Genomic DNA, 13,221 nt, shown 5'->3' with positions numbered 1-13,221 from the left:
ACACCTGAGTTCTGATGTCATTTCCCCTTTTACTTTTAATGACCTTATTTCTATAGGGTTATTTTACAAACTCAAACAACCTAAGATACAAAAGTTACACAATTTTGGAAGAATGGCAGGCTTCTGGTTCAGAGCCTTTTCTCTCTACAACGCCCGAAGAATAAACCCACCACCCTCTGCCAGGTCAGCCCTGCCCTAGGTTGGGCCCAGAGTTCCTTCCCACCCAAAACACCATCTTTGGGAAATGCAGGCAGCTGCAGCACGATCATCCAGGCGTCCCTGAGGAAGAGAGCTCAAGAGCCAGAGCCTGCCCCCTGAGGGTCTTCTTTTATTTCAAATCTTCTTGCCCATAATTCCATGTGCTCAGGAGGCATTCAGTTTCTCAGCCAATCCTGTCCTACACTGTTGACCATTACCTTGGCAAACTTCTCCTACAGCCCCTCGCTACTTCTCCCCTGTGATCTGATCAGATCTCTCTGTATCAGGAAGGGCTTTCAGAACAAGGTGCCTCCTCAGGGTAGGAAAAGTGTTGGCATCTGCCAAGGAGGGAAGGCAGTGACCGTATCCAGTGGCCTCTCTTTGCTTACAGGTACTGAAGGTTTCGACTGAAGCAATACTAGTAATAATAGCTAATGCTTTTGGCAGATGTTTAGGCCAGGCACCGTCCTTGGTATTTTGCAGTAAATGAGACAGTCAGGACTCAAACCCAGGCGGTCGGAACCCAGGGTCTGGTTTCTAAGTCCAGTGCTGTATTTTGGGAGCCACCATCGGGCAAGGGGGACTCTCAGTGAGGGAGCGGGGTTCTGCGTCAACCTCAGAGGAAGCGGAAATGCGACATGTGGCTGGCCACGTCCGTGCCCTTATCCTTCCTGTGTCCCCCTATTCCTCCACATCATTGCCTACCAACTCCTCCTGAGAGACAAGGAACACAGGAGTCAAAGACATTTGGGTTGAAGGGAGGAAAGTGGGTGGACTGGACATCGATCTCTTCTTATTTCATTCTCGTATTCATCCCATCTGCACTGAGTGCATCTTGTTTGTTTGATAGTTTTCGTTGTTTGCACTCACTAAGTCAGACAGGTTGACTCACTTGCCCAAGGTCCACCGCTCTGACAGAGTGGGACTGGATGTGAACCCTAACCTTGTGAATGCAGGGCCGGGCCTCTCACTTCTGGCACTTTCTACTAATTTTAAGGGGTTTTTAATAGAGATGTGTGGTAGAGCATAACACGTCCAGTAAACCAAAATTAAGTTCTTATCAGGGAAAGGAAGATCAGGGGCCTTCAAACTGGGTGGGGGGTGCCTTCCTGAGAAGCCTCACTGTGCATTTGTTTGTTCCCGTCGGTGCTGGTCTGGGTCCATGTGGCTAATGTGTTTGGGCTTCTTCTGAATGGTGGTTCCATTAAATGTTCCTGCAAAGAGGCTCTAATATATTGCTCACTTAACACCATCAACTTTTATTTTGCATTTCCATACACAGCCAGGGCAATTCCAGGTCGGGAGGGAATGGGGGCTCTGCTTAAACACAGACGGACAGGGGCTGTGTCTTCCTCAGCACGGGGGTCTGAGGAGGTCCTGCTGATCGACACTGAGCTGGCAAAAGAGGAAATGGCCTGGAGAAATGCACGCGGGAGGTTGGAATGGGTCGGGCCGGAAGTTGTGCTCCACACTCCTGCTCACAGGCCATTAGCTGGAACCCAGTCAGATGACCACACCTGAGGGCAAGGGGGTTGGAAAAACATGCCCAGGAAGAATTTTTTTTTTACTTCTTTCTTTTGTTTGTTCTGTAGTTTATTGTTGCTGCCTGCGTTTCCCAAAGGATGGCCAGTGGTTTGAGGGCAGAGTTGCCAATGGAAAAAAGGGTGAAATGGAGAATCTTCTGGAGTGATCCCTGTACATGAATGGAGTGTTGATTCTAAGTGTGAAAATAATTACTCATTTTTTATTGAGTACTTACTGTGTTCCGAACTCTACTAAGCCCTTTTCTGACCTGGTTGCACTTAATCCTATAGCAGCCACGCACGTGGGCTTTAAAAGGCATCAACAGTTAAGGTGCACGATGATACAGTTCTTCTCTTCGAAGGTAGTAAAAAGCAAATGTGCCCCTGTAGGTCTCTTTTCCATCCTTCTTTTCCTTGCATGCGTCCCTGGGGTTGGTTTTCTTTGGATGACTCATCCAGGCTTTCTTGTCCTCTGGCTTCGGGTTGGATGTGGCCATTAGGACTCCCCCACCGGAGATCAGAGTGGGTGTGCCATTGTGTCCCGGCTGCTCTGTGTTAGGGCAGTGGCCACAGTTCTCCATTGGTGGCCACACCTCTCCTGGGCAGCTGCTCTCTCATGGCTACAGGATCCCATGAGAGGTGACTGTCAGGCCTGGGATGACCATGGCTTCCTGCCCTTGATAGTCTATTGGTACTTCACCAGTCCTTGAGTGGTCCATGAACTTTTCCCACACCCTGTAAATATTGGGTTGGCCAAAACATTCATTTATTTTTTATCCATATGATGGCTCTAGTAGTGCTTAGTTGTCTTTAACTTCATTCAAAACAATGTTGTTAGATTTTATTGTGATATCTGTCATATCAGCATGCATTAAAAAAAAAAAAAACAATTTATCAGCCCTGACTCATGTGGCTTAGTGGATTGAGCCCCTGACTGTGAATCAAAGGGCCACCATTTTGATTCCCAGTCAGGGCATCTGCCTAGGTTGCCTGGGGCCAGGTCCCCAGTAGGGGGTATGCAAAAGGCAACCACACATTGATGTTTCTCTCCCTCTCTTTCTCCATCTCTCTAAAAATAAATAAATCAATCTTAAAAAACTTACCAAACTGGTACATTTCTTTGTAGCCATTTTAATATTGAAGATGGAAGAAGATACACAACATTTTTGGCATGTTATGTTTTATTATTTCAAGAAAGGTAAAAATGCAACTTAAATGCAACAAAATATTTGTGCAGTGCATGTAAAAGGTGCTGTGACTGATCCAATGTGTCAAAAGTGGTTTGTGAAGTTTCTAGGTACTATTGACATTTTGGCCAAGTAATTCTCTGCTGTGGGGCTGTCTTATGCAATGGAAGATGTTTAGTAGCACCCCTGGCCTCTACCCACTAGAAGCCAATAGTGGGAGATAGCTGACATCCTCAAAATATCCAAACCAATAAAGTTATTGGTGAAAATGAAAAAAAAACGTGTTTTTTTTTTTAAATTTTACAGAAAAAACTCAGCAGACTTTTTGCCCAACCCAATAGTTCCTTCCAAAAAACTCTCTTTCCTCCTGGTCCCTAGAGGACTTGAGAGCTTGCACAGTGCCCCACCTCCCCCCGTTTCAAAGCTTTAAATACTGTCATGTCTACTTTGGAGTCAGGAAGACCTAGTTAGGAAGCCCAGTGTGATCACTTCCTAACTGTGTGATCTTGAGCAAGTTATTTAACCTCTCTGAGCTGTAGTTTACTCGTCGATGAAACAAAAGATGATGGATTTATGAGGATTAAAAGAAACAACATTTGCAAACTATGTAGCTGACCATTTGGCACATGATAGGTGAGTGATAGAATGAAAAAGGGCAAACAATGTCATGAAAACACGTCACTCAATAATTAAATTATAAAACGAATCTATTTATTGTCTATTTAATGGGCAGACATTTTTTTAAAAGGTGATAATGCCCAGCGTTTACAATGGTGTGAGGGAAAGCCACATACTTCAAGGAAAAGTGTAAGAGTGGGTAAAACTTTTCTGAAGGACATTTGCTCTAGAGGTATATACAGCCTAAAAACAACGCATTCTCTTTGATCCAGCAGTTCCCATCAATTTTAGGAATTCATCCTCAGAAGGTAATCCTAAGGAAGTAATCAGACAAAGATGCATCTACACACATGCTCACACTGTCATTGTTTACAACCAATAAAAATGGGAAATAACAAATGTTTAGTAACAGGGAATTGGTTACACGAACTTCAGAACATCCATGTAGTGATAGGGACAAATATTGAAAGATATTGACAGATGGTCATAGTACATTGGTGAGTAAAAAAATCAGTTGCAAAAGACTGTTTATAGAACAATATTTCATAGTTTTTAAACTATGAGGAGAAACTGAATATATATATATTGAAATACTAATTTTGGCTATTGCTGGATGGTAGGATTATGGGTGATGTCTTCCCCCTTATTCTTTTCTTTCTGTATCCTTTAACTTTTCTACGTGAACATCGCATGGATAAGGCTGTCCTTGGCCGAAAGTTACAAAAATCCAAGCTGTTTGGATTCAGCCACTCAACAAGGCCAGGTCCAAGGTCAGAAATGTGCATGGCTTTTCCTTCATGGCCTTACATGGCCACTGCACCTGTAGTCTTCAAACACCCATTCAGAGAAGACAGGGGCACGGGGAGGCCCGGTGCCTATCTTGGGAAACAAGAGTGCTTCCAGGAACCCCATAGGCCTGTTTGGCCTGGTTTGCATCACGTGACCATCTCTAGCTAGAAAGCGAAGGGAGAAGGGGTTGAGAAATGGGATTTGGTCAGACCCTTCACAATGTTTACCACCAACACATCTTACTTTTGTAATAAAAACAATAATAAAGTATTACAATTTTAAAACAAGTTATTTCTTTTTTTTTTCTTGATTACTTTCATGCTTTCCCCCCTCTGCTACTGCCCACCCACCTCAGGCAGCAGCAGCCAGCAAATTCATACTTGCAGAGCGGAGGGTGTGAGGAAGAAGGAAGAAACCCGAGAGGAGGCTGCACATCCTAGGTGGTGGGAGCAGAGAAATGGGCAGAGTGCCAAGGGCCTGGGAAATCTGCCTGCTGCTTGGCCGACCTCCTCCAGGCCCCTCTGGCCTGAGGCTGTGGCTATGCAAAGCTTATCACCAGAGACTCACAACTTCAGTACTTGGAACTCTGCTGTTATGTTATAGAGTGTGCAGAATCGGCCCTGGTGTTTCATCCGCCTGCTTCTCAGCAGCACTTCCCGAATAAAGGACATACCCGTGATGCCTATGAGGGAATGAAGCAGAAGGCCTGCATTCAAATCCTAACTGTGCCACTTCCCTCTTCCAGGACCTTGGGCCAAGTACGTAAGCTCTCTGTGTTTCTGCTTCCTCAACTGTAAAGTGGGAGTAATAATAGTATGCATTTCCGATTATATAATAGGTTAGATGAGTCGGTATTTGTCAAGTGCTTAGAATGGGCCTGTCACGTGACAAGTGCTATGTAAGTATTATTTAAAAATAAATAACTATGAGAAAGGCGGGAACAGTCATCGCTGCTGGGGCTCTATTTGTTTAGGTCACATCTTACCTGGCACAAATCTGAGACATCTAAAGCTGCAAAGAAGGGCTGAGTTTTCTTTTGTTCCCTGCTGGCTGCCCCACGTGGTCCCAGTGGTGAGAACAGTGAACCCACAGGAAGCTGAGAACCAGGAGACACCTCCCAAGTGGCGGGGACTCCCCGAGTGCTTTATGAGTAGTGAGTGGCTCCTTTAAATCTTATGAGGCAGGTACTATCACTGCCCTCCTTTTTCAGATGGGGAAACTGAGGCCCAGAGGAGTCAAGTAACTTGACCATAGTCCCGCGCTTGTCAGAGGTGGAGCTGGAATTCAGCTCCAGGGACATGCGTCTCCTGCTTATATGAAATCTGCTTATTCCATGTTAAGAATGATGTTTATGAGGGGACCTTCCCTGTGCATGATTTTAATGGTTAATATAGATCTCAGTCCCAAATTTAAAGATACCTAAGGAGTTTTCCTTTAAAATGCCCCATAACTATAAAATGCCCCTTCTATAAAACGCTTTATTTCTCTGTATTTCATTTGGCAAGTTTGAGTTTGCACATTTTGTGTTTTCTTACAATATAGTGCACCTGTAGTGTTCAAAAAATAAATTCCAGGCCTGAAAGTTAGCTAAACATTTATGGGGGAGATGGTTTTTTTTTTTTTTTTTAAGTCTGAAACACAGGATGTAAAGATCTCTCTGTGTAGCCCTTCTTAGCAATAAATGGTTGTTTTTGTGGCCAATTCTGGGCATATTGTCTCAAAACCCCAAGCTTAGGCAGCTAAAATCATCAATTATTAACGTCATGACCACCCCACAGGTCCAAATTCCTCCGTGTGTGGCGGCAGAGTTCCTTTCTGCTCTCTGATCTGTCCGTGCCACCTGTGCAAATGCCAGTTCCGAAGAGACACAACTAGACATTGCTTAGAGGTTTTATTCACGACTACCATCAAGTTCAAGCTAAGTGTCAATGTTTCAGGAGACTTCCCTGTTCTTTCCCTTTAAGAAAAAAAAGTCACTCAGCCCCACCCCACCCCACCCTGAGCTTCTAAAGTTCTGGAGTCAGTGGTGCAAGAGATAGAGCCAAGATAAAAAGAACTGAAAACAAAATGGGCTCTCTTTCTTTTTTTAAACTTTTGTTCCCAGCTCTTATACCCCCCACCCTCAACTGCAGCTTCCTGGGATCTGACCTAACGCCACCACCAGCCCCACTGGTCCCTCTCCCTGGCCCTGGGCTGGTCCTAGGAGAGACGGGGAGAGAGATTAGGTGAAACATTAGCCACAGCCTCTTGGATTCAGTCCAGTGTCTTTCAATTATTTCTTTATGTGCTTTTGGTCCTGGGCTCACTTGGCATGAGACAGGCATCCATTAGAAGATTTCACAATGATTTGCCATGTTACAGTTCTAAACAGATGTGAACTCGTCACCAAAGGAAATTTATGTTTTACCATCTTTTCCTCCACCTCTCCCTGGGGAGCTGCAGGGAAAAGCACTCCAAGCGAATTAATCAAAATGACTAGGTAATGCTCTAAAAATAATAAACGTTGTTGTAACTCTGGATCTCTTTCAAGTTTGAGCTCATTTTGTGAGCTTGAAGATCCATACGTCAAATCTTATATATATATATATATACACACACGTATATGTGTGTATATACATATATATATTTTTAAGAGAAAGAAGTGGACTATTGCATAGGGACAGATATGATATTAAGACATATAGGCACAATTACTCTTATAACACTAGACTACATTTAAACTAAACTAATTAGGCAACGTGGCCAAGGAGGGGCTAAAGGGTAAGTGCCTTAATGAGTCCTTCCCTTGCCTTCATAAGCCAGCTGTGCAGTTTAGGACAGGTGCAAGTTTGAGGCTCTGAAATCAAGGCCGGTCAGAAACCAAGGGGCAGAGTTAGAATTATAACACAACAGGAAATACATGTTGTATCTCTTTGGGCTTTCCTCACCTACCAGCAAGAGACAAGCTATTGCTGGGCGAAGGCAAAAGAACTGGAATGCTTTGAAAACTGATTCAAAAAAGTGGATAATAAAAAACAAACAAGCGAGCAACTATTATCGTCCTGTTTTCAGACTACCTTCCCAGAGATCGGTTCCAGAAGAATGTTTTTACCTGAAAAGAAACTTGTAGCTGAGTCCTGGGTTCTCAAGGCCTTCTTCCACGGCTGGAAGGAGATTAGATAAACCTCAGGGTGAGGCTGAGGAGGGAAATTTGTGCTGGAAAAAAAGAAAACTTTGATGATCAGGGTAGAGACTCTTTTCTTATTTTAACTGCTTCACTTCTCTGATTTTCAGTTGGCCTCTTTCCCTAATACATGTCCCAACTATCCAAGAGCAAGGTGTTCTTTAAAGATCTGGACCCGGACCATCCAGAGCCCTCGATGATAATTTATCCGTGTCAGGCAGGGCTGCTCGGCCAGACGGACTGAGAAAAACAGGAGCAAGGGCTGCCCGGCTTTATCAGGTGTGCCCCGTGTCTCCAAATTGGAGGCCTGCTGTTCTGAGGCTAAGTCACAAGCATATTTCCAAACTAAGAAGGCTCATCTGGCCTCTGAGTGCTGCTCAGATAATTCCCACGTCTTCATTCTCCCCAAGCAGTTGATTGCAGGGTTACTAATCCCAACCTGCTTTAGCCAGCCCCCATTCATCATGGCTGGCAGGAAAGACTAGAGGGTCATGGGTAATTGAATTCCAGCCAACCTTCAAACCTAATTTAAGTCAACCCTTTGACCTCTTTCCTGACCAAATCTGCTGCCAAAGCTAGTAAATAAAGGTTGTTTTTAAATGAAAAGAAGTTTTTTTGAATGCCTACTGTGTGCGAGCTTTGTGAGAGACGCGTCTGCTATCCCACTTCATTCATTCATTCTGTCAACACGACCACGCACCCAGACACAAGGATTAGCAGGGAGTGGAGATGAGCGGAAAGGTCATCCTGGGGTCAGTCCAGGGAAGGAAATCTGTGCTTTGCAGACACCCAGACTTCCTATCTTTAAAAGAAAAATCTGTTTTTCTAGCATGGAAGCCCCTTGCACACAGGAAAATGCAATGAGAAACACTTCCCTTCTCTGCAAAAAAGCCTTGTGGGGTCTTCAGAGGTCAAAGACTCCCACTCGGTCCTCCCTCCACCACCGTGTTTGACTCGCAGTGCCAGGTGCCCTGGTTAACCTCTCTGGGCCTCAGGGTCCTCCTCTGTGACGAGGGGCAGGGTGTGTGCGTAGGGCAGTGACAATGCCAACCCAGAAGGCTAGCGTGAGCATTGGGGGGTTAAGAGATACCAGGTGGACAGAAGCGCCTTATAAGCTGCAGGCTCCTCACACATGCGGCAGTATTGGGAATTGAACTCTCTGCTAAAACTGCCAACCAGCCCTGAGACCAGTAAAAGACGGGGCTTCAGATCAAAGGCTGACACGAGTAGTATACACTCATTTTAAATAAAGGAAGTTCAGGTGGAATTTCTTAGGAAATTTGTGTCATTCACTTTTTTTGGGGGGTACATCTCTATCATCACGATGTCTGCTGGATATCGATATATATGTATATAAATACACATATTTTTTTCTGTATTCTGTTGCTAGAATGCTTTTCTGGCATTTCAAAGTCTCCAGAGACCACTCCACCTTCCCCTGCCTATTTCTCACTCTCAAACAGCTAGAAACCAGCTCACCAGCAACTAGGAATGTTCAGCCGTCATCACCCTTGAAGCCACAGTTGAGCTAGCCCTGAGTCGCTACAGACAGCATTCTTGGCAGCAACATGTTCTTAGGAACGGTGAGTCAAGGATGTGCTGAGGTTTGTTCAGGAAAAAAAAAAAAGAACATGCTTGAATACTTTACTTTCTCTTTTCAATTCCAAAATGACACAAGGCCCCTAAGATCCCACAAGCAGCCAGGGACCCCGAGCAGCCTGGCGAGGCTGGGTGGAAGGGGTGATGTTGATGGAATCATCCCCCGTCTTCTGTGGAGAGATAGCGACCCGGGCGAAGATGGGGAGTCTCTGCAGATAAACGCTGCAGCAGGGACCTCCGTGTTTATTTTCCCTGCTACAGTGTCATCTCCACTGTTTAACTTCCTCAGCACCACTGCTGACCCCAGGCCACACAATTTCACTGACAAGAAGGAACTCGGATAGCCCAAACGTCCATGCGATGGTTAAACAGTTGCAGGAGATGTGGGTTGGGATGTTTTTGCTGCTCTAGTCAAAGAGAACCGCATCCTCCTCTCTGGAGGGACAGAAATGGGAGTAGCACTTGTTCAATACTCACGGTGGGCCGCAACGTGAGTTAAGCATTTTATATGGACCGTGCTATTTAATCTTCACACACAACAATTCCACGAGTTAAGGACTAGTAGAGGAAACTGGGTGTCAGAGAGGTAACCGGCCCACCGTCAGGCGATAGTGAGCCGGCGAGGGAGGGCGCCAGCTGGAGCAGACCAGCTCCAGCTGTTCACAGCAAACTCCCGGAACGCCCGAGTCCCCCATTTCCAGTCTGGTCTTCTGGGCTTTATGGATGGGTTCAGGCAGTTTTATTACCTCTACAGCTGCCCCTGCTATCTTTATTGGAAAAGCTGCCAAATCTCCCATCCGGTCCCCGGTCCAGTTCCGTATTTCTGTTTTATTGAGAAAGTGTTTGTATTCACCCCCGTGTGATCAGGCCTGAGCTTTGTAACTCACCCCTAGAGGCCTTCGCATTGGCCAAGGCCCCTGTCTTCCTCCGCCAACCTGTAAGCAATCACTGCCTCCTCCCTCCGGAGGTTTTCCTGCAGAACTTACTATGAAAATAGATATAGAAAACCTGAAAGAACATTTCAGTGCACATCTGTCTAGCCTCCACCAAATCCAACAATTGTTAACATTTTGCCATATTTGATTTACTAATCAGTCCATCTTTCTATAGTCTTTTAGAGCCATTGGAAAGTTAGTTTTGGAAATCACAACGCTTCAGGCCCAAATCCTTCCTTCAGCACTCATCTCCTAAAAATACGGAACATTCCTGACATGACCACTGTATTGTGATGAGACCTGAAAAAATTAACTGTAATTCCTGAATATCATCCATTATTAGGTAACCCAATAGTAAATTTCTTAACCATTCCCCAACCGTCTTTTATAGTGAGTATACTTTTTAAACCAAAGTTCGAGCGCCATCTTCGTAGTAAGCCTCTTTAGTCATTTGTAAGCTAGAGCAGCTCCCCTCCCATCTTTTGTTTTTCTTTCCACCACATGAGGTTGTGGGACAATCTCTCTAGTTTTTGCAGAATTGAATTGTTTCCTGGTCCTAAGGGTCTCCACTGGTTTCCCGGGCAACTTGCAGCCAGGTGTTGGTGAGATGGCTGCTCCAGACTTGCTATATCGGAGGGGCTCCAGAGGGGGGCCTCGGGTTGTCAGGAATGAGGGGTGAGAGGGTTTTTGTGGAACAAAAACTCTTTTAAAGCCCTGGCTGGCGTAGCTCAGTGGATTGAGCACGGGCTACAAACCAAAGTGTCGCAGGTTCGATTCCCAGTCAGGCCACATGCCTGGGTTGCTGGCCATGACCCCCAGTAACCACACATTGATGTTTCTCTCTCTCTCTTTCTCCCTCCCTTCCCTCTCTAAGACCAAATAAATAAAAAATTTTTTTAAAAAAACAACTCTTTTAAAAACAACTTAAATTGTTAATTTGCTTGACAAGTCTAGTGTCCTTCCGTAGAGGTCATCTGTACTATAAGAGAGGTAATACATGGTAATGCCGAATGATACAGACTAAGCAAACTGCTTAGATTCAATCCTTGGTGTTGCTACTTTTAAGCTGTGTGACCTTGAACAAGTTACTTAACCTCTCTGTTACTCACTTAAATCATTTGTAAAATGTTGGTGACGATAATAACAGACAGTAATTCACATTTTGTGTTGAAATGAATTAATAAGCACAAATAGTGAGACTCTTGCCTGAAACAGAATATCATCCATAAGTGGTCGCCATTATCATTATTTATATTCTTCTCCCACCTCCTGTCAACTTCCTTCCCAGGTCGTTCCCTGGGCCTGGAGCGCCCAGCGTTTCTGGCTGCCCGATAGCTTTACATACGGCCCTGTTACTTCACGTTTAATTTATCCTGATTGACCTGGGGGACTTCTAGTTCGCCCTCAACCTCATCTTCTTTCCTCTCTCTAATCCATGTGTCTTGTTTCACCAATTAAATTCTTTTAAAAATATCCATTTTGTTCCCCTTTCTTCTGTTGTTTTGTGTGTCTGGAATAAACCTCTCCCTTTTTGCACTGAGGCATAGCATCCTTAGATCGAAGAAACAATTATACCTGTTGTTTCTAATCTAGGAACACTTTCTTGCTTAAGTGAATGTTGAAGCTTCTTGGTTCCCACTCACTCACTCAGTCAGTCAGCCAGCCAAGTTATTCAATGTTCTCCTGGACCCACATGAGGAACTGGGCGCTGGCTAAACATTGGAGACAGCAGTGAACTAAATGTGGTCCTGGCTGTGGACAGACAACAGGCCAAGTACTCAGAGCAAAGCGGAATTGCAGTTTGGGGAGAGGTGAACCCTGCACCCTGACCTCATACGGGATTCTAGGAGAATGAAAGAAGGCTCGTGGAGCCCTTTCTCCAAAGGTGTATTCTCTGCTGTCCTGAAACTCCTATCCAGAGAGTAGCTAGAGCTGCTATCTGGTTTCACACAAGCCCTTTAAACATTTCTAGAATCACTGGAGGCTTTAGCCATTACTGCTTATTTCCAGAGAAATGCATGTATTTTATTAGAATAACTGTAATGGCATAACTTCCTTGTCTGAAGAATGGGAATAATAATAATGTCTACATAATAGGTTGTTATAAAAAGTGAGTTAAGAGTAAAAATACTTTGAATGCAGTGTGCATTTATATGCTTGAATAATAAATAAAATAAAGTCTGTTGAAGATTCATGATGGAGCAGGTGAGCTGTGAGGGGTGAAGGGAGGAAAGGCAGGAAGCGTGAGGCCTGCTCAAGCAGAAAATGAGCAGGAAGCACTAGAAGAGACTGGCGAGGTCAGAGAAGAATTCAAAGATGAACTTTGACTACTTTATGAATTTTATTTTAAATGTGGCCTCATGCACTTCCTTTATTCTGAGTTCTGGATTCTAATCAATGGCTTTCAAACTCTTAAAGAGGGAAGCCCAGTACAAGATACTCGGCCAGAAAAATAAGGTATCAAGTGTATGCGTTCGTATTGCTGTATGACAAAGCACCACATGCTCAGTGATTTAAAACAACGTACATTTGCTCCCTTACAGTTTACGCAGCGCAGGAGTCTGGGCACACCTGAGCTGGGTCTGTTATGAGGCTGTAATCAAGGTGCTGGCCAGGGCTGGTTCTCATCTGGAGGCTCAAATGCAGGAAGGTATGCTTCCAAGTTCATCCCACCTGTTGGCATTATTTATTTTCTTGCAGCTGTAGGACTCACACAAGCTTGGTTCTTTAAAACCAGCAAGGAGAGTCAGGCTCTGTCTGGAATGCATCCGCCAGCAAGACAGAGTCTTATGTAAGGAAATGTCATCATGGGGGTGATACCCCATCACTGTTGTTGTACTGTAAGGGTCAGAAGCAAGTCACAGGTCCTAACTACACTCAAGGAGACAACATTATACAAGAGTATGAACACCGATAGCAAAGGATCATGGGAGCCACCTTAGAGCCTCTCGGTCATAGTAAACAGGTCTGAACTCTCTTTTTAAAGTACTTTCCACATGAGTAATCAAGGAAGCCGAAGACTTGAGAAAATGTAAAATATGAAACTCAGAGACCTACAAATACTCATTCCATGTGTTTTATTTCAGCAGGAGGTGGATAACACCGCATTCTGTAAGCAATCCTTGACCCGTGATAAGTGTGGCATCTTCAAAGGTGTGCCCTGGAGCATGTGCAGTGTGCTCTCTCTGGAAGTCAGTTCCGGATCCTTG

At 44.6% G+C, this 13,221-nt stretch overlaps 1 long non-coding RNA gene across 1 annotated transcript; it reads right to left on the bottom strand.

The window, feature by feature from the left end:
- Positions 1 to 332: 332 nt before the first annotated feature.
- LOC118499215 lies at positions 333 to 11,987 on the bottom strand. The gene is made up of 3 exons (XR_004901739.1): positions 11,977 to 11,987; positions 4,749 to 4,751; positions 333 to 476 (listed from the first exon to the last, which is right to left on the bottom strand). It is a non-coding gene; the product is annotated as an uncharacterized LOC118499215 (long non-coding RNA).
- Between the last annotated feature and the right edge of the window lie 1,234 nt (positions 11,988 to 13,221).

Source organism: Phyllostomus discolor, chromosome 1 (genome assembly GCF_004126475.2).
Source record: "Phyllostomus discolor isolate MPI-MPIP mPhyDis1 chromosome 1, mPhyDis1.pri.v3, whole genome shotgun sequence".
NCBI classification, from domain to species: Eukaryota; Metazoa; Chordata; class Mammalia; order Chiroptera; family Phyllostomidae; genus Phyllostomus; species Phyllostomus discolor.
This window is presented reverse-complemented; position numbering and strand designations above follow the sequence as displayed.